At 39.7% G+C, this 23,793-nt stretch overlaps 1 protein-coding gene and 1 long non-coding RNA gene across 9 annotated transcripts in view; one reads left to right on the plus strand and one right to left on the minus strand.

The window, feature by feature from the left end:
- Nucleotides 1-23,793, minus strand: part of STARD13 (StAR related lipid transfer domain containing 13) — a 572,996-nt gene that overhangs the window by 158,405 nt on the left and 390,798 nt on the right. The window lies entirely within an intron of this gene.
- LOC109029461 (uncharacterized) lies at nt 10,595-20,534 on the plus strand. Of its 5 annotated transcripts, none has more exons than XR_008671091.2 (7): nt 10,595-10,773; nt 11,800-12,088; nt 13,130-13,252; nt 14,883-15,045; nt 16,633-16,889; nt 18,654-18,849; nt 20,218-20,534. It is a non-coding gene; the product is annotated as an uncharacterized lncRNA (long non-coding RNA). The 5 variants fall into 5 exon arrangements; XR_008671092.2 differs by having other exon boundaries at nt 18,726-18,849; XR_008671093.2 differs by lacking the exon at nt 14,883-15,045.

Below are 23,793 nucleotides of genomic sequence, written 5' to 3' on the forward strand. Positions count from 1 at the left end.
CTTAATAAACAGGATTTTTTTCCCTTGAAAACATAAGTGCTTCCTGAATAAATGGAGAATCAGAATTTTCAGGAAATCTGATAAGTTCAAGAAGAGTTAACACTTATTCCTCTGAACTCCTAAGCCACGTCCTTCCCATCTTCATTAGAGGGCATTCCTGGTGTAATTATTTAGATTCATGCCTGTCTTCTCTCCAAGTCCCTATAGGGCAATAACTATGATCTAGTCATCTCTCAATTTACAATCTTCAAAGAAGACTCTGGTACACAGAAGACATTTAAGAGACATTTGTTAAAATATTGAACAAAGGAATGAATTCATTTGTATCTATCTAGGGATCCTTATTTTTATTTAGCTCAATGGTTCTCATCTGCAGGGATTTTTGCTCCCCTGAGAACACAGGGCAATGTCTGGAGACATGTTTGGTTTTCACAACTTGTGGGTTAGATCTCTTCTGGTATCCAGAGGTAAAAACTATGGATGCCTCTTAGCATCCCACAATGCATAGGACAGTCCCCACAAAAAACAATTACCTGGTCCCCAAATGTTGATAGTGGGGAGATTGAGAACCCCAATTTAGATAGAGAGTATCTACAAAAATTCCATACACAGACAAGAGATCTCAGAAATAAGCCAGCTCTCCTTTTAGAGAAAATGCAGTGGCACCCACTCATATCATTTATAGAAACTATTTCACAGAAACATAAACCAAATTGGAGATCCCAGGTGGTCATTTTCATCTCACAGCTCATTTTTGTTCTCCCGGCATAAGCCTCAACTAGATAACATCTTTGGACTTTCAGAGGTCAGCATTTATATGCTGACCCCATAGCCCAGAATAACCCAAAGAACGAGACTTTCATTCAATAACAGTGGCATTATTTTTTATTGTGGGTCATGGCTCATAATATGCAATTCAGCTAAAAGGGAAAGATACAAAACATTTGAGATGACTGGCAGGAGAAAACTCTAAAAATTCTCCAGCACAAAAGGGGATTAAAATGTCACAGGAAATTTTTTTCTTGAAAATGGAAGGGCTTATGAATGCTTCATTCTTTCCAGAACAGTTAAAACACTGTATGCACGGGTTGCTTGGGTTCGGAAGGCAGGGCAGCCCATTCCTTTTGTTCTGTTGCTCAACCCTAGAAGGCTTTCCTTGGTGAACTCGGGCCCACAAGCAGTGAGAAGTTAGGAGGAGGAAGATGCTTCATCTAAATGAACAATCTGGATTGTGTTCATCCTCCCTCTTAGAAGTGAAGAGAGACTGCTTTAAGCTGAGAAGCAAAACAGACTAAGCGGGCACAGCCAAGTCTTTCACTGGAGATAACATTTGCCTGACATTTTAACTGTCATCTATTACCTGAAGACTCATTTATCCAAGGCCGAATGAAGCCAGCTCTTGCACTGACATGGAATTCAAAGTGATGAATGGGTCTATCAGCAAGGATGACTCACAGTGAGACATTCTGCATCAGGTGGCATGAATCAGGTGTCAATGGGAAGCTGCGCCCCGTCTGCCTGCCTCGGTCCTGCCTCTGCTAGAGGCTCCGTCCTGTTACTCTCCAGCCACCGGCCAGTGGGGGGACCTCGCACAGAGGTGGCAGCCCCGTGCTGCAGCTGCACTTTTCAGCCTGCCTGTTAGATATGATGGGGGCTGTAAGGGGATAATGAGTGTTTCTTTCCTGACAATCTGCGGATGATTCGAACTTTCTGGGGTTTAAATTAATTTCCTGTTTGGCATGTTTGCAGGAGGAGAAAACAATTATCTCCAAAATTACAAGTAATTAGCTGTTTGCTTATTGTTGTGGGATAAGATCTTACTTCCCTCCCACACCACACCCAGAACCCACACACACACACACACACACACACACACCCTGTACTCTAGTTTTTCAGCTGTTATTTACAAGTCTCAGTCTGGGAGGTTAGAGTCCAGTTCCCACCCAGGCCTTACCGAAATCTTCATTCTGCTCATGTAAGCCCTGCCCCTGGATCCTAATGAGTAAAGAAAACTGCAGGAGCACAATGTCCGTCCCAGTGACTTCTGCTCATTAGATGGGTGTGGTGGATGCCCAGAATTCCAGGAAAGCAAGAATACCCACTCCCCACTCCAAGTCCTCTCTCTACAGGCAGGTGGCAAGGCCAGCTCAAGTACCATAGGAAATAAAGACATGAGACTGAAGATCTCAAGATGAGAGGCTACATTCTGGCTCATCACTTACTAGTCGTAGAATCTTAAGCAAGTCACTCAGCTTCTCTGAACCCCAGTTTCCTCGTTTTATTGGAAGGATTATAAAACCCCCTGTAAAGTAGCGTTTCTCAACAGTGGCACTATTTTGGGCCACATAATTCTTTCGTGTGGGGGAGCATCCTGTACATTACAGGAAGTTCAGCAGCATCACTGGCCTCTGCCCACTAGATGCCAGCAGCACCCACCCCCTAGTTGTGATCATCAACAGTATCTCCAGATATTACCAAATGTTCCCTGGAGGGCAAAATTGCACCTGCTTGCAAGCCTCTGCTGTAAAGGAGCCCCCTCTCCTTTAAATGTTTAATAAAACATCACCCAGAAACTTTAATTCTACCCCCCCCCCCAAGGATTCAGGAGCAGCAAAGTAAACAGCTATAAATGAAATGAGAGAACTTTTGGTGAAAAACCAGGTTCGGGATAAAGTTGAGTAGCAATTGGCCTTGCTTAGAGATTCTGGATTCTGTTTTAATCTTGGGAAGGGAGTAGGAGTATGTTCTTCTTTCCTGTTTCACAGGGTTTGTAGGGGCTTAAATGAGCCTAATGTATTTGAAACTGCACAGAATGATGCCTGCAACTATTCACACAGTCACAACCAAAGAATTAGTGCAATGCAGCTGGCATACATGGAATGTCACCCGGGCACTCTCTTCATGTTGGGGACAAAAGAACACTGCGTGACGATTCTAGTTGGAGCATTCAGTCAAATGAATCAGTTAGGTGCCAGCCACATGCCAGAAAAAATGACAGGAACCCAGCATTACTGAATGTGTCAAACATATATTTTTTTAATCTACAAATTCTTTGACACTCCTCCCGTTGAATAATGAATGGGTCTGCTCTTCTTGAACCTGAGCAGACCTTTATGGCTATGTTGACTAATAGAATACAGAAAAAGTGAAGAGGCAACTTCCAAGACTAGATCGTAAAAAGTCACACACCTTGCCTTGCTCACTCTTGGGATGCAGTCTCCATGTGGGGAAGAAGGAAGCCTGGGCAACCACATGGACATATGTAGATGCACCAGCTGCCAGTCTCACTGAGGTCCTGACCGAGAGGCAGCATCCACTGCCAATCATGCAAGTTCCCAAGGCTTCGGATGTTCCCGGAGCCCAGTCACTGAGCCAGGCATAGCCCGCAGGTCTTGCCAGCCTATGTCACTGTCATCAAAGAACAGAGACAAGCCATTTCCACCGTGTCTTTTCCAAACTCCTGACCCACAGAATCCATGAGCATAATAACATGGTTGTTTAATACCACTAAGTTTGGGACAGTTTGTTACATAGCAACAGTCATGGATCACACTTCCATGGAGCTCAACCACTAATTGCCCAAACAATGTGCTCCCTGAGGAACTTGGGTCCTGTTGGTTTAGCTCAGCTGGTGGTAATGTCAGAAACAGCCAGGGAATGAGTCTGCCATTGGCATGGAGAGGCGATTAGGGTCACATATTTCATCAGCAGAGTCTAGAGGTCTTTCTTGACACATAGAAGGGTTGCAGAGGTTATGACCTCTTCCATGCCACCCATGAACAGAATGGCTTGATCAGCAGGAAAGAGAGAATTGCATTGACATATAAATATGGGACAAGAACACTAAGTGGGAGCCTTCAAAGAAGAAGGCTCCTTTGAGAAGCCTGGAAACTTCCAGAGCTGGTTACTGGGTCAGAAGCAGCCTATTCTAGAGAACAACCTGGCATTGACTCAGAGGCTGGGCAGTGACCTCTACTTCTTGCATGCTGGGAGAAGTTACGGGAATGGGTGTGACCATGACCTGCCAAGCAGAGAGTCTTTGCTGACTCAACATAACCTCTGCCCATCTTGACCCCTAGAGACAACCCGTCTTGATGAAGAGAAATAAAAGTGGCCTGGATTTGAGGGAAATAGTGAAACATTGCTTTCCAAACAGGAGTCAAGAGACTAGAGTGTGCTGAGAGAATAGCAGAATGTGTGCAGGGGTGCTAATGAGCACAGAGATCATTCAGGATCATTTGCGCATTTTCAGAGTAAGCCAGTTCTCCGAGGTGGCTTCTTCCTCCTTGAAGCACACAAACTCTGTTTCCTGAAGCTTCCTTACTCATCTCATTTAATTTAGATTTAACCTGCAGCTAGATTCAGAATCTGAACTACAATTCAGGTGGAGAAGTTAAACTCTATATTAATAGCTCTTATAAAATACTCTATGAGTATTTTTTATTCAGTATCAGTGGGGCAGCTGCCTGAGGCAAATATGTGCTATTTCCTACTTCATTAAATATTTAAACATCTTTACTTCTGGAAGAGTTCACATTTGAAAATCTCCTTCTTGCTAAGATGCTGACAGACCACTTAGGAATTTGGTGTAAACAATATGAACAGGTGTCCTATAGGGACATTTGTTTATTGAGTTTCTTTACAAATTAATCTTGGGGTTTACAGCTATTTCAGACAACGTGTACCAATTTAACTAGTGTTTTGGTTTATTCACATTTCTAAAATCAGGCACTAAATTATGTTGTATTTGGGCAAATTTTACTCTAAGAATTATAAAATATGAAATAGTTCAAGCTAACTATAATGTTAGCAGTTTAAAATTCAAATCTCCTTGCCACTCATATTAAATTCATTTAATGTTCATAGTTTATTGTATTTATCCCTTTTCAATACATTTTTTAGTCATGCCAAAAGCAGGAAGAAAATGTATATGGCTCCAGTGAAATTTCTGTTGTAAGGTGACCCAGACTTTACTGAGTAAGAATTACTGATGACACAAATCACTGAAGAGGTGTCTTGAAGTAGAATAAAAATCTCAAGCAGAAGGTACAGTAATAAATTCAAATTAATGGGTTCTTATCATGGGGAGTGGGAAGAGAACATGAAGAGATACATTAGGAATTGTAAACATAAAAATTTTATAAGGCATATAAACATTGTCCATCCTGAAAAGTTATGGAGCTATCTCTTGTATTTATAATTTCTTTATCACCATAGTTAAGATCCTCATCCCTCATGGTATTTTTCTGAGTAGTCACTGTAACTGCAGCACCAGCAGAAGCAACAACCACTCTAAGGAGAAGCCTGGAGCTGTGGCAGAACACAGACAGCAATAGACAGCCTTGGGTTCACCTCCTGGCTCCGCTAGTTATTTGGGTTTAACTGGAACAAGTGACTTTAACCTCTCTGGGTTTTCATTTCTTAATCTTTAAAATGGGAACATCAATGGTACTTCCTCTTCTGAGGATTATATGACATAATTATTGATCATGTTTAGGCAGGGCCTGCACAAAACACATGCTCAACCACGATGACTACCTCTTTACATTCAGTCTGGCCACTTCAAACCCATGTTTATCTATTCATCTTTCTAGGCTGCTCTTTTTATCCTATTTCTGCTCTACTTAAAAGCCCTCAGGAGCTCCCTATTACCTATCAAATAAATTTCAAATTCACTGCAGTCTGGCCTCAAACTTTTTTGCCAACCTTATCATCTGTATTTCCTATAACCTCCACATGTCACTGAATTTGGACTACATTCTTAATTGCTCAAGTCATACTTTTCCACTCATTCTGTTGCCCTGCTTAGGACAACTCTGCGATTTTGCCTGGTGGAAACACAGCTTCTTCCCATGGCTCAGGCCCAGTGGTCTCCCCTCTTTACCTTACCACTCTGTTGCCTACACATACTTCCAAGTGCCTGTTTTGATAGCCTGTCAGTCACTAAGCCATACGCTCCCTTGAATTGTCAATATTTATGACAGTTTATATGTCTTATCACACTTACTTATAATCTCCTTGAAGGCAGTGATCATGTTTTATATAATTTTTGCTTCATACGCAATCCCAGAAAAGATCTTGCACACAATCGGCTTTGAACAAATATTTGTTGAGATATTGACTAGGCTAGGTTCTCCAATAGAAGAGCTGATGCAGAAAAAGTGGTCTCTGTTTCTGAAATGTAGTCTCTCTTAAATATTTGTGATAAGTTACTGCTATGTTACTAAAGTTGAATTCATGAGAAATTTACCACTATCTTATCATAATCCTTCCAGGTGGAACACAAACTCGAGTGCAGCAGTGTCAGCACACAGCTAAACTCTCCGTAGAGGGTGGGCCCTGGTTTTTCAAGGACAGTACACTTTCACAAAAGGGAGAGGGTTCCCTGTTCCCAGACTGGACCACCTATTCAAATTCGAAGGAAGACACATAAAAGGGCAAAAACTGATGAAGTCATAACCTCATGATTCCCCAGACAGCTAACAAGAAATCCTCCCTCAATCTCCCAGTAAAGACAGGCATGGACACTTTCTGACCAAGGGATAGAAGCTGAAGCAATGGAACAATAAACCTTAAAACAACAACAACAACAACAACCCAACAGCTATCATGAGAACTGAAACCTTCCATTGTGCCTCCACTCTCCCCACACAGATGTCCATCCCCGCACCTATGACATTCCTCAGAGCCTGTTTAACGTCCGCCCATCAAACTCTGGTGTGATTGTATTTGAATGCGTTGTTATATCCCAAGGACCTGAGAGCACCTGACACAGAGTAGTTATTTTACAAACAATCTTGTGAGTGAGCGAGTGAGTGAATGAAAGACTAGGTTCCCCCTTACAGAAATAGAAAGACAATAAATGCATTTCATTTTCTGTAAGCCAGTGGGGTTACAACAAATTCAAGATCCAATGTTTTGAGTTTGGCAAAACGTAGTTAGATCAGAAGACTTAAAAGGCTGTCTTTGACGAGAAGCTGAGGGGATTCTGGCCATGGAAGATATGTTGTCTCTGCTGCTGGGCCGTCTCTTTCCCTCTCAGCTGTGGAGGAGGCTGCAAACTAGAGGGTGGGGTGAAGGGTGCTGTCCCAGGCTTCTTCTGGGCTTATCTTACCACATCTTATGAGAGGAGTTGGGACCATGTATTATCAGTTTCCAGTTAACTGTACTGTTAAGGCAAATGTCTGAAAGATTCTGTGCTTCATTTTGGGAAGTTGGACTTGAAATATTAAGAGTAGGCATTATCGAAGGTTAGACACGCTTCTGTCAACTTCATGCCAGAGATGAAGTTCATATACTGGACTTCTGGGGGTTGGTCTCATTTATTTAAGGACAAAACATATTATCTATCATACCAAGAGTTCGATAGCTATCTGCTTTCAAAGGTAAATACATTTGATCAGAAAACTCCCTGCTAATATTGCAGTTTCTAAGCTGCCCTTGTCATACTTTTTCTTCCTCTGAGGATACTTTAAACACTCATTTCAGATCCACTAGGATTGTGGCTGTTCTTTAGCTTCTACTTTATGTATTTATCTAAGCTCGGGTATTTTCGTCTTCCCCATAAGTAGTTCATCCATAGCAGAACTGGCCGTGCTGCTGATGGTTAATATCCTTTTTTGTTTTCCCTTTAAAGTAACACACATTGAGCCCTGAGTAAGAGCCGGGCTCTGTGATAAGCACTTTGCAGGTGTGAGAACACTTCATTCTTAAAACAACTGTAGGCAGAAGTGTTGTTATTATTATTATTCCCATTCTAGACGAGGAAATAGGCTTATAGAGTTCCTGGAACTTACCCAAGGTCACACAGCGCATCAGTGCTGGAACTAAGATTTGAACGTAGGTCCAGCTAATGCCAAAGCCATGCTTTAGAGCAATGAACATGGCCTCTACAACTACAAGTTTCAGAAAATGTACAGCTTCTCAGAGCCAAACAAAAGAAACATCTGAAAGATTCTTTCTCTGATAAATCAAGGATCTGAAATCTTAATAACTCCATGTCAGATTGTTAGCATCAATCACAAAACACGGTAATTTATTTAAGTGGTTGTTCACTGAGCAGAGCCAGCTATAAATGTGTTCTGCTAAACCAAAGGCTGCCAGGAAGTTTGGAGGCACGAGAAATTAGTCTCACCTTCTTGTGTAAGGAAGAAGTCAATGTAGAGTCTAAGTTTTTGTTGGAGCAAAAAATTTTGACAAGCCATTCCATGAGCTGGGTACTCCTCTGCCACATAAGTGCCTTCTTTCCTCATTCACATTCCCCTCAAGCTCCACTCAGAAGATAAAAAAAAGTCAGGATACCCAGACTTTCCAAATAATGACCAAATGGGTAGGGTGTTTACCAATTTTTGAAGACTTTCACATAAGTATCAGCTTAGTAACTACCCTTTTCCCTAAAAACTACCATCATCAGCATACTCAAATATTTAAAGCAAACAAAATAATACTGATATCAAAACTATCAAACAGAACTCAAACACATTAAGGAATATGCTTATACAGTGTGTGTTTCCGGCAACTTTCACCCTACTTTCCTAAGACTTTCCAGCTTAGGCTGTGCTAGGTAGGATGGCAGGGGAACACCAGGCATCCCTCATCAGACAATGTGGGCGGTGTGACATTGGGGTCCTTAAGTCTCTTCAGAGTCAGACAGCCCGCTAAGACCACAATAAGTACTTGGAAGCCTCCAGCTAGACACCCACACCAGGCTCTTCTGCCCAGGAATAGCCAGCCACACAAAATCACGGCCTTAGGCAGTAAGCCCAATTGACATTTGGAAATTCATAACTTTGAAAGCTATGACTTATGACACTTGGACTTGTCAGAGTCCCTCAGTCTATGACACAGTACCTTTCACTTTAAAAGGTTTTATTTTCCTCCTGCTGATGGGAAATTATTAAAGGTGAAATAATATTTATAAGCTGAGTAAAAATACAAAGTATAATTCTTGACACCTCAGAATGAAGGTGAAAAATGAGAAGAAAGAAAAATAAGAGGGAAAACTAGAGTTTGAAATGACCCTAATTAATTATATACATTCGCTCACAGTGCATCAAATACATAAAAAGAATATTTAAAGTGAAGCTGAGAATTATTCAAGTAGGTGTTGCCCGTTTGTGAACCGAATAAAAACAAAACAAGGCTGGACACAGTGGTTCACACCTGAAATCCCCGCACTTTGGGAGGCCGAGGTGGGTGGATCATCTAAGGTCAGGAGTTCGAGACCAGCCTGGCCAATCTGGTGAAAACCTGTCCGTACTAAAAATACAAAAAATTAGCTGGGCATGGTGGCAGGTGCATGTAATCCAAGCTACTTGGGAGGCTAAGGCAGGAGAGTTGCTTGAACCTGAGAGGCAGAGGTTGCGGTGAGCTGAGATCACGCCATTGCACTCTAGCCTGGGCAACAGAGTGAGACCCGGTCTAAAACAAAACAAAAAAAAAAACAAAACAAAACACCACAGAGTGGCACATTATTCCCATATCCTTGAGGAGTGGTATGAATTATTATTCAAGGAAGAGAAGCAAATATAGTTACATTTTGGTGCAACTGAGGACAGCAAAGAGCTGGGTCTGGCTTTATATGGCACCTGTGTGCAGGCGAGTTTAGTGACCCCTAACAGATGCCAGCATCCCTCAGGCACTCCAGAACTGAGCACCACACCTTCCATTTGAATTGATTTCACATTGATTACTTTTTCCTCAATTATATTACAGAATAGTAGGAGCTAATAGTATTCCCATTTCATAGATTCAAAAACTGAGGCATGAGAGGTTATAAAAATATCGATGACTACCATGTTAGGACAAACGTGCTCGAGAACCCAGGCCTCCCGTACCCAGATTTCCCAAGCTTGCCATACAAATTAGGTCTCTCCCTCTACTGGGAACATAAGTGTTCTACTTAAGGCTCATATTATTCCTTTGTTTTCAAGGTTCATTTTCTTTCCCTGTGGAAGTTTTATAGCTGCATGTAATCCACGTGTCAGGTTGTCTTATCCATAGTTTAGGCTGCTTATAATGGAGAAGCAACACCATCTATAGTAAAGGTTGTCTCTGGAAACCCAATTAGTGAAGAAAACCTCAAATCACATGCAACCAAGGACCCCAAAATTAACCTTTTCTCCTTAAAAATTCCCTTCCCTGCACACTCCCACAAGCAGAGTCAGTTCATCAATCTCTTTATGTAAATAGCAGTCAAGAAGCCAGGGAGGAGGTCTGTTTATTATTTTTTATCCTGTTTTGCTTCTGGCAAAATTTCACAAACACCAGAAGTTGGCAGAACATTGATACTTTTTTCTGACTGGCTACTGTTCACTAGCTACAAGTGCAGAATACAACTATAACTATTCTGGTCTACGGGCCTCAGCTATGACTGAGGACAGAATTGTAAAATCTGGAAGAAAAAAATCTCCGCCCAAGACTTCTCTCTGAAAATGTGGACCCTCCTTTAATACACGCTTTTCTCACACTAGAGGATGGCTGAGTTCCAGATCCACTGTCTAGAGAACAACACAGGTCTTACCCAATTCCCACCTCACTCCTTGTACTCCCTAGTGTCAGAAAAGGTCCACTGTGAAGTCACAAGAGGCCCTGAGCTCTGTGGGCCCCAGGTGCCCCAGGAAAACTTGGGGGAGAATGGGCATCCCACCCCAGCACTTTCTAGGAAGAAGGGCAGCATTTTGAAGGGCTGGAAGTAGAGGAAGGAGGTTGCGGGTAGAAGACTCCATACTTTCTGTGATGCCTATTCCTTAGGTAGGAACTTAGGAACCTCAGGTAGGTTAGGCACCATGCTGGATCCTGCCCTTGGGAATCCTGATGCCTTGGACATTTACTTGGGAAGCAGAGTTCTTGATAAAGAGCAGCCAGCCCTCAAGAGGGGAGTGGGAGGGTAGTTAGTATAGGATGGGCACACGTCTTTGCTGCTGGTGGCACAATGATGTCCTCCAGCAACATGAGGGGTTGGTGAGGAAGGGAGAACCAACCAGGTCTATAATGATGGGGAAAAAAAAAGCATAAAACATACAAATAAAAAAAATAAACTGCTTGGTTCCAAGTAAACATGCCTACCTATAATTATGAAGATGACAGGGTTGCACAGTCAAGAATAACGTGGGCTCCCAGATCGTCCAGACTTGAGTTCAAAGCCCTGTTCCACCTCCCACTCACTGTGTGACTTTGGGAAAGTTTATTTAACTCCTGGAGAATTTGTTTACTCATCTGTTAGGTCTTACTATGTTTATTTTCCAGATGAGTAAACTTAACTCTTAGGTCTTTATGAAAATTAAATAAAATAATAATATAGGTAGTGCTGAAAATAGTTCTTGGTACATCATAGTGGTTCCTCAACAAAAGTAGCTACAGGTTTAGTAACCCTCATCTGAAATGCTTGGCACCAGAAGTGTTTCGGATTTGAGATGTCTAAAAATTTTGGAATATTTGCATTATACCAGTTAAGCATCCTTAATCCCCAAATCTGAAATCCAAAATACTCCAATGGGCATTTCCTTTCAGTGTCATGTCAGTGCTCAAGAAGTTTCAGATTCTGAAGCGTTTCAGACTTTGAATTTTCTGATTAGGGTTACTCAACCTGCATAAGTATATTGTTACTACTTTTTAAAATGTAAACATTTCAAAGGCTCAATATTGTGGTGAGAAATATAAAAGTCAAATGACCAATCCAGACCCAAATATTTCATCTAAGTACATCTTAAAGGTTAATAAACTCTGCTGACAACCTGCCTATCCATGACAAACCCTGAGTCTTTTCATGGGTGATTCAGTGGAAATATTCTCCCATAGTCAGAGGCGTGGCTTGCCTGGGCCTCTGGGTGCAGCTGCACAGATTCAAGCAGCCTGAAGGAAAGGTGACTGACAGCTAATGATCTGAAAAGAACTTGTCTCAACTCAACGTCATTCCTGGCATTATCGAACAAAGCAATAAACCTCACAGAATGGAAGCTACAGTGTCCAGGGCCAGCTCTGCTAAGGTAACCAAAGACAGAGAAGGAGGCAAAAGTGACAGAAGAAACTCATGGGAAACCAACAGAAATATAATGGCTTTGGCAGAAATGCAATTATCAATTGGGAGGTGAGGAAGTAATTTTACTCTAAATGGGGGTTGGGGAGGAGGGAAAATTGGACTCTGAAACAATCTCTCTTTTACCAGTTAATGTTTTACAATTGCAGCTGCATGCCGCCAAGTTTCCTTATTATATCAAGTCAGTCTCCACTTATTGATAGCGCCCTCCTGGACAAGTGTGTTTTTCCATACAACAAAACTCATTTCCAAAGGAATGATTCAGGAAAATGAAATCAGAAACATGTCAAAGTAGGAAAATTTGTCTATGCATTTTTCAGTTCTCTGAAAGATTTCGGAGGACAGAGATTCCTAATACAAGACTATAATTTCATTGGACACCTGTCTTCAAAATGACAATGCATGTGGAATGGCTCCACAAAGTGTCATGCACTACACCGGTGAAGGAATTAATATGACAACCGTTTTTCAGGGTTTCCAAGATACCATATGCAGACAGCCAATATTTTATCCTACAAAACAAGGTTTTTGCAAGGCTCAAGATTAACATGTAATTTATGATGTATAAGACTGTACTAAAGGATGTTTCTATTCTTTCTGGAGGAATTTCTAAATAGAGGGGGACTTAACAGTATACATATTCCATAAAATCAATAAAGCAAAAGAATCCACAATGTTTAATTGTTAAGATTTTAGTCCATTAAACTCTAAGAATAAATTTCAACAAATTGATAGTGATCAGATTTGTAGGCAGTCTTTCATAGCTGAGGGATTCAACAAATATGAAGAATATTCCTCAATCAAAAGGAATGAAATCCTTAGAGGAAATGGGCAATTAAAGTTTCTTAAATAATTCATTTGAATTAGTACGAGAGCTTAGTTTTTAAGTTGTCAAGTGGGCATTAGAAAATTTACATGCATTGTACAGCACTTTTTTTCTGTTTCTCTCCACAAAGATGTGTAAAACTGGAAAGGTTTACAAAATTAACAAAAATCTCAAAGTTAACATCAGTTTAGAAAAATCACAAGAATTTGAGAGAGTTGAAATTTTTTTAAATATATACTCTTATTCTTTCATTCATTTTCTTTCAGCTTGTGATGAATGTTTTCTCAGTATCCTATGCTGAAAACAGGTAGATACTAATATCTATCTTCAAGGGAGGGCTGTTGAGTATTGAATAAGACAAAAACACGGAAGCAATCAGCACCATGCTGGTAAGCAGAGGCATATATATCATAAAAATCAGTCTGTCTTTTTTTTTTTTATGTAACAAATAAAATTCGGAAATAAATATTTGATTCATGTGGTGGGGGCTGAATTGCATCTCTTCAAATTCATGTGTTGAAGTCCTTGCTCCCAATACCTTAGAGTGTGAGTATATTTGAAGATAGGGCCCTTAAAGAGGTCATTAAGATAAAAGTAGATCATATGGATGGGCCCCAATCCAATACGACTGGTGTCTTTACAAGAGGAGATTAAGACACAGACACACACAGAAGGAAGACCAGGTGAAGATAGCAAGAAGGCAGCTGTCAGCAAGCCCAGGAGAGAGGCCTCCAAAGGAACAAACCCTGCCGGCACCTTGTTCTCAACTTCCAACCTCCAGAACTGTGAAACATATTTTTGGGATTAAGTCACCCAGTCTCTGGCACTTTATTACTGCAGCCCCAGCAAACTAAGACAGTCATTGAAAAAGCATTACCATGTTTTACAATGTTTAAGTTGTTTTCCATGACGAATGTAGCACTAGCCTTTGGGCAAATTGGCTTTCCAGAACCTCAGTTACAGATTGATCCGTTCACCCCTTCCATGATAGAAGAGAAAATGTAGAACCGGAAGACTTAGGTGACTTATCTAAGATCACCCCAACCTGGGTTTGGTGGCCTCCTGTTGCCATCACTGGAGGATCAAAAATAGATATTGGATTGCTTTGAAAAGATGGCTGTTAAACGGATATTTGGGTTCTAAGGAATACAGTTTTAAACCCAAATGTCCCATCTATTACCAATTAATGATGTTTGCCTCAGACTTCATTCCCACCCGCTTACCCCCACCAAGAACCTCCCAGCCCTTCGGTTTAATGTGAGGCACAGCCCCTTTCCTCCAGCACTCCTGCCCTCTCAGCTCAGCATTTACCACCAAGTGATTCCGAGAGCTAGGAACACTTCCTGCCAAGAACTGTCTCTTTCACTGCTACAAGGTAAAGTTCAACGGGCTTTACTATTTATCTATAAGACCTGAAGCCTGGCCTAAACACACCATTTCAGGCCAGTTCAGGGCAACTTGAGAGCAACTGGTGTCCACAGGAAACCACAATTGGAAAAGGCAATGGTTTTCATTACAGTTTAAGAAAAAAAACCTCTTTTGTTTCAAATTTTCTGGAAGACATGAGGACACACACAAAAAATGTGGCATTATATATGTCTGCCATAATAAACATGATACAAAATGTGTAACTTACTGAAACATAATTTACTCTTCAGTTGATGATGCAGCAGTTTGCAGGGTCATATGTACATGGATGTTTAATAATCATTTTGTCTTAAATTGAGCACTTAGTATGTGCCAGACACTGTGATCTGTGTTTAATTATAGTCTCTCATTTAATCCTTGCAATAACTCTGAGACTGTTGCTCTTTTAATGCCATTTTACCCACAGAGGAACAAAAGCTAAGAAACATTAAGTGACTCGTCCAAGGTCACTCTATGGGGATGACGTAGAGCTAGAGTTCAAATTCACGTGTACATGACTCCAAAGCCCTGAAAATGCTCTAAATTAGAGTTATAGTAAGTTTGGAGTTTGGGCTGATGGACAACATCCCTAAGACATTCTTGATCCCACAGGAATCAAGGCTATCTGTAATCACAGGGCTATTTGAAAAAGAGAAGAAAAGGTGTCTTGAAATTCAACCAACATGTTTCAATTATTTGCTCCTAAGAACAACAGAAGTTTCAACATTCTGCCAACAGAGTAACTCCTGGAAGATTGGCACAAAGAAGGCACAAGGTAAATACCCATCTCTGTACACCCCGTGCTACTGTGTCATGTGCTGCTCCAGGCAACTCCAATGGATTGGCCACCCTGGCCAGTGATAACACATAAAAATTCCACTCAGTATTGGGACCAATAGATAATGAACACAGTCAGTGGAATTCCTTCGCAGGCTTCTTCAAGATATTCTGCAAGACTGATTTCCCTTCTTCTTGCCAAGATTTTTTCCTCCTTCTTCTAGGAAGTCAGTGATAAAAATATTTAAGCAGCTTTGTCTGCCTTAGACCTTCCAACTAAAAGTACAGCAAGTGGAATGGAATGCTAATATAAGGATCCAAATTTTCAGGGAAGGAGGTCAGTAGACTTTCCTATCTGAAAGAGACCAATGGTGAAAATGAAGGTGGTTTGATGATTAAGAACCTGTTAAACATAACGCATGGGTTTACAGAAGTCCAGACAGTAAGGGCCTTGCGATGGATTTCACACTCTATTTTGAGAAATGCATGTAGTGGGAAATGTGTTGTGTCCCTCAAAGCATCTGGAGAAGATTCTTTAATTTTCTCAAATAAGAACTCCATCTATTTGAGTGAGAATGGTTGGAATATCATTACCGCAGGATTTGTGAATCGTTCTTATTTCTTATAATAATTTTACATATTATACATAATTTCAGGGTGGTATAACTCTCAGAGGAAAATGTGATTTTATGACTATACATACTTTTTGTATCCAGTGTGTCGTTTGGTGAATATAAATGTATATGAAATGCTACTGTTCACTCACAGAGATTGAATACTAATCAAAGGTTCCTGCTGTCCATATGTATGATTTTCAGAAGTAAGCAGGAAGGGGAGAGTTGGAATGCAGGAAGAGAATGCCTACTTCAGCTCGAAATCCTGACATGTAAATTAGGTACTTGGTGACTGCCAAGTTCCTTTCCAATCTCTCTGCATTGTTTCGCCCTTGTGTTTTATCCAACTGTTAGGAGGCAAAGCAACACAAATCATTTGTATTTTAGTCAGCTCTGCCTCTGTCAGACCTTTAAAATTCTCAGGATTCCTATGCTGTGTGAGGAAAATCATTTGACAGTCTAGCCAGACACAGTACATCTATTTCTATTGATTTTCTTTTGCTAACAGCATTAGCATTTTCTGTAATTTTGAAGTTATTTTCCAAGTTCTCCATTTAGATTATTTTAGATCCTAAGCTTCTGAAAAAAAAAAAAAAGAGAATTCATGTCTTTTCAAACAGTAGTATATAAATTTTCATGGTACTCGGTCCTTCCCTAGACTGCACCAGTCCAGAATGACCACCATGGTCTTGAGTGACTTCACAGTGTGGCGGCTTGGGCTAGGCAGTATGGTAACTCCCTATGCATTCTGTTGGAGCTTTTGGATGTTGTGTGATTTCTCTCCAGAAGCGTCATTCATAATGTGAATGCTAATGTGTATCTCTTTGCCAGCAGGAGGAAAAACATCTGAAGAATATATTTGTAGACTTCCTGGAAATTGATAAGTTGTCTCCATAACTAAAGCAAGCAGATTTTACTAATTAGAATTATCTACATAATTTTACTTCATTCACTTCTTTCTGTCATACTAGGAGAGCCTTTATATAACCAAAGATATTTTTGGACCATGAATTCGGAAATTCTCGGAGCCACCCATCAGTGCCTGAGCTTCAGTGAGTCCATATCCCATGTCACCCATGGCAAAAGAGAATCTAAGACTTCTGAAGAGTTTCTTGCTTCTTTCCTGTGGGGCAGTGACTCCACTTCCCAGCAGTAATGGAATATCCTGAATTAGCTACATTAATGTTAGAACCATTTGGACCTCACCCAGGACTTCAACTACATTATGGTAAGACAAAGCCAGAGCTAGAAGGCAATAATTTCTTCCTTCTGGCTCAACAGTACCTATCTTGCAGAGTTATTTGAGGAATGGTTGTATTCTTGATGTTATAATTATTAACTCTGCCCATATACCGACTCAGCTTTCTGTCCTGCCTACCCAAGATAGAATCTTTGTGTGGTTGTTAATTTTCATAAAAAGATGGTCATCTGGACTTTACTCAGTTGACTTTTAAAGTATTTGTGGCTGGCCTTTTTGGAAAACATAGAATACTTGCAATGTTACTCTCCAAAATACAACTTCAAAGTATCTACTGCCAAATCTATGCAAGAAGTATATTCAGAGAGAATTATCTAAGGGAAGCGTAGGCCACATACTCTCCTAGATCAGCATTTCCAAAATGTGTTCCCCAGGGAAAGCTGGTTTTGCAATATGTGACTTCCCAGTATCCTGTGAAAAGTGGTTTCAAGATGAAATATACCAGTTTAAACACAGTTAAACTACTTTGTGCAAGATTTTCCTGAGCCTTTCATAAGTCTGAATTTCCAAGGGAAAGGGAATGTAGCACTTCCAAAAATGACTTAACCACAGAAATGTTTTCTCCCTTGAATATCTGTCTAATGGGCCTAGTGTTCTGTGAAGCAGACTTATAGAAATTGCCTGTGGATAATCTCCATGCTATTTCTAGGTTAAGACAGAGAATCTGAAGACTGCATACCTGACCTCTCGTTTTTACCTACCCACCCACCCACACCCAAATATTTCTACTGGACTATAATTTACTGTGACGCCCCCACTTCCACTGCAGGATGTTATAAGAAACGAGACTCACTACTGAATTCACAGCAGGCATGGTTGAAGGCACCATTCACTATAGCTTGCAGTGTTCCCTTTATGAGATTTGTATGAGAAATTCCTCTCATAGGTCAAGTTCTTGGGAGAAAATTCTCCCAAAGAGCAAGTCCCAGGAAAAGCTTGGCTGGTAAGTTCTTACCTTAAGAACAGGGAAAATCTTCCCTTGGTTGTGTTTTCCTCTTTGCTTAGATCAGGGAAGCTCAGGCCAAATTTGCAGCCCATTTTTGATAATTATTCAAGGCCTTACATTTTATATTTCCATGTGATATATCTTCCTAGTTTTACCTCATTAATTGGCCAACATTTCTCTTTTCATCAGATTTATCTTTCTTGCAATCTTTAGTTATATATTCTTCTATAAATGACCTCAAATCCTCTAGGTAAGGAGGTGGAATGTAAATTAATATATAGTATCTTTCCCCATACCAAAATCATATTTCAATTGCTCCAAGGGAGACAGCAAATATTTTTTATGTGGTCTTTAGATCATTCAAATATCTGGTGTGCAATTCATGTTCAGGTTCTCCTATCTTCTTAAGTCTTCTTGATTGCCTCACTGCCCTGTTGTCATAGCTAATGAAACACAGAGAAAGTGTGTACTCTTGTTAATGACATGTCTCCACTAAATCTCCATCTATTTATGTCCCTTTATATAAGAGTTTTGCCAAAACCCACTTATCATTTGTTCTATTTTTAAATCTGTTTTGGGTCATCAATTGATACTGTTAAGACCACTAGTAGTGACTGTTTTTTCTAACTTGTGTTTCTGTGTTCATGATTAATTTGCTAATGAAATGAGGAATTTTGCATTATAAGAGTTGACCATTGTCCAAAATTTGCTAAGAACTAACGCACTGATGATTGGGGAAGGTGGGAGAGGGAAAGACATTTTAAAAAATGAATCTTTATTTACTTAAGCTAAAGTTACAGAACTCAAATTTGGCAACTGTTCGCATCTGAACAACAGAAGTTTCAACATTCTGCCAACAGAGTAACTCCTGGACGATTGGCACAGAAGAAGGCACAAGGCAAATACCCATCTCTGTACACCCTGTGCTACTGTGTCATGTGCTGCTCCAGGCAACTCCAATGGATTGGCCACCCTGGCCAATGTGTGAGTTATAAAGCAATGATGTGTAGCTATTGAACCTACAATTTGGTTAAAGTTAAACTCTCAAGTTTTATATGTTTACAAGCATATTGTCCTCTTGTTAATTTCCTCCCAGTACTCATTTCTTGACTTCTTTTAGTTTTACTATGTAGTAATTTTTAAAATGTTAGTCAAAGTTAGTTAATTTAATTCACTTAGCAGATTTTCCTGTAATTTTGGTTAAACAGTATCCTTTCTGTACAGGCCCTCCAAACACCAGCACTGAGTAGAAAGAGGCTCTGATTCATGAAATGTGAATTTATGACAGTTGCCACTCTTAAAAAAAACAAACAGACAGAACTTGAGCAATACATGACTGATGCATTCTCAGCCTGCTTCCTGTGTTCCATCTGTCTTTCTGCCAGTGCATTCACCCTCCAGGTTTGAAAGTAGTCGGGCAAGAAAGTACTAAACATAGAGAAAGGGCAATTCCAAAAGAACAAATGATTGTTTAATTTAGGTTGACATTACCCAGTTGCTGGGGGTATGGGCCATGGGGATGGGCCATGTTCACCACTTAGGTTGGGCAAATTCCCAAGATGCCTTTTGACATAGTAATGAGGGGGAATACATCACTCATGCCCACTGGCATTCTCTGGGGAAATTTTTGAAAGGCAGTATATCCCACTCTAATTGAGTTCAAATCAGGTGCCATATCTACTTAAAAATAGCCTCAGATAGAATGGCAACTCAAATGACAGTTTAACTTTCACTACTTTCTCGGTAGTAAAACTTTCTACATTCCACATTTTCTATCAAGAAAAGAAAGAGGTTGTACTGTGAGGTAAGAGGCACACACACGGACTTCCTTCAGTCCCTGCAATTCTTGCTATAGTCAGGCATCAAGACAATTCCACTTTACAGGCCTGGATTTTGGAGAAAGAAAGGTGTTTACAAGTTTCTGTATAATTATAGTTATACTGACATTTAAATAGTCCACCAGACTGAACTTCCTAACATTCCTATTACATCGATATTAATGAAAGCATTACACAGGTTTCAAGGAAGCATGTCCAGGTATATGCTGAATGACGTAATAAGAAAAATGTAAATATGCATTGCTTTTGTCTTAAGGTAATACCTGTGATTGCAGAATCCTAGAATGTAGAGATGATGGGGACTTCAGAGATTCTTTAATCCAAACCCTTTATTTAATGGACGAAGGGAAAAAGGTCTAGAGAAGCTGTGACTTCTCTCAGATCACACAATAAATTAGTTGCTGAGGTAGAACAAAAACCTAACTTCCACTTTACCATTTCCTTGAGAAACTGTAGAGCAATTGTAAGCCACTGATATATCCCACATAATAAAGCCGCTCTGTTGCCTTTTTAGGTTCTAGTATGTTAGGTTTATGTTCCCCTGCTTTCTACAATCCTGTTCAAAGAGTTGCTGACTTAACCACAGAGAGGATTCCAGAACATGAGACACAGAATAAACTTGAGCAATCATAGTCCATCCACTTCATTTTCTCATCAAAAACCAAAGGTCCAGTGAAGCTCTGGAACTCAACGCTGTAAAGGAGCGAAGGAGCTTCTATACAGAGCCCGGATGCCTGTCTCCTTATCCTACTTCAGTGGACTTGACTGCAATCCGGATTATGCTGTTTTCTAAGCATTTGAAATAAAATAAAAAGTGTAATAGTGTGATAAGTTCTTTCACAAAGCAAGTAATCACATTTATGTTTCTACTTACATTTGGGTTTTCCAAATATGTGTGTGTGTGTGTGTGTGTGTGTGTGTGTGTAGACTTTAAACATGGTGCATCCATCATGTTGCACTAAATCAAAACCACCAAATAATGATGTAGAACTAATAAATCAAAACCATCAAATAATGACATAGAAATCCAATTCTCCCACCTTACACCCATTAAGATGGCTACTAATAAAAAAACAGAAAGTGAAATGTAGTATAGATATACAATGGAATATTATCCAGCCTTACAAAGGAAGGCAATCCTGCCATGTGCTATAACATGGATGAACCTCAAAGACATTGTACAAAGTGAAATAAGCCAGTCACACAAAGTGAATCACTGTATGATTTCACTTATATGAGGTACTTAAAGCAGTCAAATTCATAGAGACAGAAAGTTGAATGGTGGTTGCCAAAGGCCGAGAGGAGGAGGAATGAGGAATTCTTGTTTAATGGGTATGGAGTTTCAGTTTTGCAAGATGAAAAGAGTTCTGGAGATGGACGGTGGTGATGGTTGGACATTATGAATTATGAATGTATTAAGTACCACTGAAGCATACATTTAAAAATGGTTAAGATGGCAAAATTAATGTATTGTGTATTTTACCACAATAAAAAAAATTAGAAAAAAATCCAATTCTCCCTTTCCTTGGCCTAACATGGTCTTCCACCACCCCCAGCATCCTCTCTCCTATCCACTCCCAAGCGCCAGTCAGTGAGGCAAATAAGGACCATTCTTATTTCCATTCTCTCTCTCTACAACAATTTCCCCATTGATTCAAGCAAGAATGTGGGGTAGGGATTATGGGCAGTACGACTTACGATAAACTTTCACTCTGCAAAACAACACGCTCTTTTAAACATCTCCTCTCTTTTGAAATGGAATTGCGACCCCAGAACTAAAAAAGAGGCTAGAGAAATGATGCATGTATGTTTTGATGTGTACCCTAAGATGAGCAAGTTTAGATTCATCCTGGGTTTGGGTAATGAATTCTGATTCTATGCATCATCAAAGATTCCTTTATTTCTCCTCCTTGTTTTTCCTCCCCATGAGTGTATCTGCTATTGAATCATGTGCACGCCATTCAATGATTATCTCACTATAATGAGGTCAGTGGGGAGCAACTTACTCGTTTCCACTGTTCCCAACAACCATGAGAAATTATAAGCAATGATGTCTTAAATCAAATTAACGTAATTCTAAATCTTAAAGCTCTAAAGCAGAATAATGCAAACCATTTTAGTGATGTGGCTGTCACTTTAAGATACTAACCTGTAAACTACAGAAAATAATGCTGTCATTAATTTTATTTGCACATGATTAATGGAATGATTAAAAGCTGTTAGTGGCAGGGCACAATGGCTCACATTTGTAATCCCCGCACTTTGTGAGGCTGAGGTAGGAAGATCACTTGAGCCCAGGAGTTTGAGAACAGCCTGCACAATATAGTGAGACCCTGTCTCTGTAAAAAAGTTTTAAAAATTAGCCAGGCATGGTGGCACACTCCTGTAAGTCTCAGCTACTGAGGAGGCTGAGGTGGAAGGATCGCTTGAGCCAGGAGGTCAATGCTACAGTGAACTACGATCACACCACTGCACTCCAGCCTCGGCGACAGAGTAAGACTCTGTCTCAAAAACAAAAAGAAAACAAAACTGTTAGTAAAATAACTTGACATCCTGTGTTATTGGGTAGTAACTGTTTAAAGAGAATAAAACATTTAGCACTTTGCTTCCACTAGAGAAATATAACCTGACAGGAAATTTCATAATGAGTGACCAATTCTGGTCCTATAATATAGTGTATTGCTGTATCCTGAGTAGAAAAGTCTAAAAAGTCTCTAGTATATCATATAATCTGAAACTCAATCATAGGTTCAGTACTTTAGCACTCATTATAAAAACTAAAAAATAGTCTAGTGTATTGCAGAGCATGGACTGTCAAGCTGTATTCAAGTATCAGTTCCTACTGGGTGACCTTAGATAAGATGCTTGAAATCTGTGTGCCTCTGTTTTCTCATCTGTAAAATGGGCATAATAAAAAACAATTAACTACAATGATTTTGGTATGCTGTAACTGTTTAATCCACATTCTCTGCAATTACAGTAAACCAATCTTCTAATACAATAAACTCAATAAAATTGTTTCGCATTGCTTTCTCATTGTCTTACTAAAGAGTTGTATGATGTTAACACATAATGATTTCTGAATCACAAGACTGTTGGAAATCTTTGTTGCTTCCCTGTGATCTTAACTGTCAGTTTTAAGTGTTAGGCATTCATTGACTTCAAACACTCCATTGCCCAGTATAAAAAAGAGGGAATTCTCAAATTATCTAATTAGACAAAAACGAAACATAAACTGAGGGTGCCCATATGTCTGTGTGACAGGGCACGTTCAATGATAGTGCATGTGTTCACAACTTCAAATCTTGAATGGAAAAATAACCCTCATTCCAAAAAGAACATAAATAATATTTAAATAAAATAAATTATTGTAAATACATCTAAGGAGGTCTGCAAAGCAATTTCAGCTAGTTCTATGCAATATTTCTAATATGATATGCATGCTGAGGAACATTTATATCTTGTAGATGATAGCGCATCATTAAGCCTCGGTGTTCATAAAGATGATGGCATTTGGAAAGGCACCATTGTCAGAAATTTCTAAAACCAAAGTGGAGCTGGTTTTTATTCTAAGCCTAAAGTATTTTTAAATCTAGCCACAGGGAAATAATTACTTTTGTTTCTATTCAATCAAGACCTGGACACAGAGTTTATGGAATGACATAATATCCTTCCTGAAATCAGACCAGCATGTAGGAAGGACCAGCATCCTTCACACATAACTAGTTCCTGAACCTTTACAAACAAATCCTAATTTCCAAGGAAACAATCTCATCAAATGCTGCCCGCTAGAATACATATTGTTCTTTTTGGAAACATTACAATAAGATTTTCATGATTACAAACCCCAACTTCCTCTCTAATATTCAATATAATCTTAAACTCATTTATTTAAGTGGAAACCGTATTTTTATAATTGCTCTAAAAATTCCTGGTTAACTTATTTAGCACCAATATAATAATTTCTTTTTTTGTTGTGTAGGAGGAGGGTGATCATTAACTGACTGTAAACGTGTGTTAGGAGCTTCTCAGGAACGGCTCTAAAAATTCCTGGTTAACTTATTTAGCACCAATATAATAATTTCTTTTT

This window comes from Gorilla gorilla, chromosome 14 (assembly GCF_029281585.2).
Source record: "Gorilla gorilla gorilla isolate KB3781 chromosome 14, NHGRI_mGorGor1-v2.1_pri, whole genome shotgun sequence".
Taxonomy (NCBI): Eukaryota; Metazoa; Chordata; class Mammalia; order Primates; family Hominidae; genus Gorilla; species Gorilla gorilla.